We start from the raw sequence: 4,743 nt of genomic DNA on the forward strand, positions 1-4,743 counted from the left end.
TCCCCGCCGTGGGATGGGATACCGAAAACCCATATCTATCCAATTGATTTTTTGCATGGTGGATAAGGAGCGAGATGAATCTTGGACCTACTTCCTCAAGTAGCCGAGGTATATAATCATCGTATGAACCGTACTTGTGCATCATCTCTCGATAGACTACGAGCATAGCCAACGGTGTTTGCATTCGAGCATGCTCATCATGGACTACGTTACGAAGCATCTTGGTGATAACCTTCGAAAAAGTTTCCAATGTGGAGATTCTTATCACGTATACTTGGTGATGCAAAGAAAGGCATATGGTTACTGTGGAGTTCAATGAACATTTTCAAAGAATTAAAGGATAAAATGTCCCGAAGCACCTAATTGCCTCGAGTTTGATATTGGATTTGGATGTTGGAGCAGTAGTATATTTTCAAACAAATAGGTACGATGTGGCCGACAACAAACATTATCGAGTCGCTAAACTCAATATTGAGGGATGAAAGAGAGCACTCAGGATCGCCTTATTCACTTCCATTTCTAGGAGGTTTGCCGAAATTTTCGAAAGTGAGACGTGTAGATATCAGCAGTTCAATCAATTTATTTTTGCCTTCGGCTGAAAAGATTTAACGAGGGTGACTCCCTTGTTTGTCAATAATATAAACGGGGATGCCAATGAGCACACCGTAGTCGTAGTGGCTTCCAACCGCCAAAGTCAACCTACTCGATTACGTACTTGCAGAGTAGAGTATGACTTGGTGAAATTACCGTGCGCTCACGCGATGGCACGAGATCAAGTACGGACTCGATTATGGTTCAAGCATCTACGAGTATTCCTCGCCCATGTGTTACTTATTCGCTTTTACATGGCTAAGGCATAAAAGTTGCTACGAGGTTGTTGTGCTCTAATTGGATTTTAGTAATTTTTAGAGAGTCGCCATCTAATTTATTTATGAAAAACTAGGAAAACTTAAAGATTTTTTTCCAAAAATAAAAGAAAAAATTTTTGGACCTGTTCGAGGTAAGGGTTCTGGTGATCCCTTAGAGAAGGTTTTACGCACCCTAGTATTATAGATCCGAAGAAGGTTTTACGCACCCTAGTATTATAGATCCGTTGAATACGGTTGAACTACAAGCTTCAATGTGTGATTAATCGTATTTACTTTGCTTAAAATCGTTAAGTTTCGCAAAAATGTCATTTTTAATCATATCATAATTTCAAGGAAAAAAATTCGACAAAAGTCCCCTTTTATGTGTGCGGGTTTTGGTTTAGAAAATCCGCGTATAGCATTCAACTCACTTTGTTGCCGGACTAGACACACTCGGGATTTCTCCCCTATCGTAGTCACTACTATTCTAGTACTAACAAAACGAGTTTAGTACCTACGGGTTTTTATATGTATAAAAATATATATATCTCCGATTTGTATACATATATATAAGAAAAAATCACAAGTTATATTAAGTCCAAATTTTAATCATTTGAAGTCCATAAGTCAACTTGTATTCCAACCAAATTCCGTCTTATCTTTTAAGTCCGGTGCAAGTACATTTCCCCATGATTTCATCCATAAAGTTTTGAGCCTGGGCCTAAAAGGTATTTTCTTTTTGAAAATTTACTCAAGTCCCAACCATAAAACTCTCTTTGCTTTTCTGGAAATATCTAAGTTTTGATCTTTTATTGAAAAAATTTAGCCCAAGTTTAAAGAATGCTCATTATCCTTCACAATCACAAAAAACCGTCCTCAAAACCATTTTTTTCAACGTAGCTCAAATCAAATTTAAAGTCCAATAAGCGCTTAGCTTCTTAATAACAAAGTTTAAGGCCCAAAACCATTTTATTTCCAACTATTTCGTCCCGCATTTTGCCAAAGGGGGAGAGGCCCAAAATTTTACCACTTAGTTCTTTTAGAATCATTTAGCCTTATTAAAGTGTTGAACTAGTTTTAAGCCTCCTAAAATCAAAAATAAGTATCAATTTCATGCAAGTTTGAGATTAGCCGAACTTTGAAAATTGTTTTAGGCGACTTCTTGAAGATACTAAGTGTATTTTTCTTCCTAAGTTCTAAACATACATAAGGGTTCAAAATTTCCAAGCGTTTTTACTTATACAACATGTATACGCAAGATATATGCGTTAAGCAAAGGAGTAGAAGAAAGTAGATTTCAATCCGATTGGCCTACCCAAGCCCATTAGTGCCATTTTCACCCATGAGTGGGCCTTCAATATGTTAGCTTCCCTTTGCCATTTCTCTCATGGACTCGATAAAAAATAAAAAGAGTTGGACCTCTCGCCCAACAGTATAGAAAAGGAAAGGCCCATGAGGATTTCACATAAACACACAAAATGATAAAGATTAGTATCTCGCTTTCTAAGTATTCAAATAATCACATAATCAGCTAGGGTGAAACACATAAGTTAAAGGAAAAATTACGTGTTATAGCTACTTTTAGTACATAATTAGTCATATTAACTACCTTTTATTTTAATTACTAATAATAACTAAATACTTTTTGAATTTAACTAATATAGCTACACGGTAATTTTTAGTTACTGGTGCACAAATACACCTAAAATTTAGCACTCCCAATCTCATATCCTCCTTTTAATCGTAACAATATTAATCACTTAATATACATTATCATTCTCTCTCCTTTTTCTATTCTCACTCACTACCCATTTCAGATTTTTCATTTCTCAAATCCCTAAAAAAAATTCTCTCTCCTTCTATCAACCACCACCACGACGGGTGGCGGCCGCCCCTCTCTCAAATTTTTTTTGATTTTCATGATTTCAAGCTTTGTGGACAAATTAAACATAAAAAGGCAATTAACCTTTCCATTTTTTTTTATGTGAATGATGGCAAGTTGTAGTTGTAAATGCCAAGACTTTTGGGCTGTGGACCAGTGCCCATAAATTTGGACCGAGTTGCATTTGTTTCGTAGCTAGGGTTTTTTGAAGCGGTCTAGGATTTTAAGTGGTTTGTACATTTAAAAAATATATGTATTTGTGTATGTTCTATGATATAGCTACCAATTGTTTGTGGTTGGTGGTGTATTTATGTAAGTTTTTCTATATTTTTGTGTATTTTGTTCAAATTAATTTCATCAGTTCATCTAGTTTCAAATACATGAGTGACGAAAATACATTGTAAGTTTTCTATATATTTGTGTATTTTGTTCAAATTAATCCATCAAATACATGTGTGATGCAAATTGTTACTCACACAAATATATGAGATTTAATATAAAAATACATGAGGTTTGATTGGTAACTTCAAATACATTGGTTATGCTATCAAATACATGTGTAAATCAAAACGAAATCAATATTGAAAACTTCAAATACATTACCGCTAAAATACATAGGTGATGCAAATTGTTAATCACACAAATACATGAGATTTAATATAAAATACATGGGGTTTGATTGAAAACTTCAAATACATTAGTTATGCTATCAAATACATGGGTAAATCAAGAACGAAATCAATATTGAAAACTTCAAATATATTGGCTGTCGAATGTTTTCAAATTTTGAATTTTTGATTTTTTATGTTTGAATGTCAAGATTGATGAAGGAATAGAAAATGGTTATGGAAAGGTAATCTAAAATCTGATTTGTGGAAGAGTATGGTAAAAAATACCAATTAATAGCTAATTAATTGATCCCACCGTTATGGCCTTAAATCAAGGGATATGTTTTATTTTTTACTGTGTTACTATATATTTATAAGCATCAAATACATCCGAAAAAATACCTTAATTTGGGAAAACATAGCTACAAATGGTAATTTTTAAAAGGTAGCTATAAATGATAGAAAACTACCAAAAGGTAGTCATTTTGTTAATTTTACCTAAGTTAAATAAACATGCGGATGAAACAAATTCCTGGTTAAGATAAACAAAGCCCAAACTTAAAATAAACCATCAAACGAGAAGGGAGTATGAGTAGATTGGGCAAAATACTCATTCCATTAAAACGGAGGCGCAACAAATCATGAAATGGCATAAGCCCACAAAACGCCAATTATATTTATAAGGAAATGAAGGAATATACACTCTATACACCAAATATATCACTTCATATATACCGGAGTGTATATGAAGTTAAATATATCTTGTATATCAAAGGGTATAACTTCCATATATATGGAGAATTCAACAAGGAAAAGGCAAAGAGAGATCAAAAAATAAGACACTTAACACCAACTCCATGCATACATAGGAAATAAGGAAAGTGCAAAGAGACATAACATGCAGATGCTAGTTAACACTAAGCAAAGATGATGAAGGAAATTCCTAACAAGTTCCATATATACGTAATGAACAAACTCAATCCTTCGTATGAAAAATGCTATCAAACAAGAGAGAGTGAACGAATGCAGTTTTATTACAAGCATCATACAATTTATACTTTGTTACTTTAGCCCTCAACATTCATTTACACACCTCACTAAGTGTGTCATAATTTCCGCCTAAAGCATAGGCTAAAAACAAATAGTGTGGTCCTTATAACCCCAAATAAGAATCAATTAGGGAACACATAGGTCAATGGTTTTTGTCTAGTCACCGATGTGTCATGTCGATTTCAATAAATGTCCATTCGATTCTAAAGAACACTTAAGCTTCAATTTTGACATTAACATGACAACAACAATGTTTAGTTTAGAGACAGGGGAAGCATACATGCCACAGGAAGATAGCTTGACATGTTAAACGTCATGAATCAAATAAGTCCTAAGAACACACTCACCTTCGCCT

The sequence above is a fragment of the Lycium ferocissimum genome, chromosome 10, assembly GCF_029784015.1.
Source record: "Lycium ferocissimum isolate CSIRO_LF1 chromosome 10, AGI_CSIRO_Lferr_CH_V1, whole genome shotgun sequence".
Classification (NCBI taxonomy): Eukaryota; Viridiplantae; Streptophyta; class Magnoliopsida; order Solanales; family Solanaceae; genus Lycium; species Lycium ferocissimum.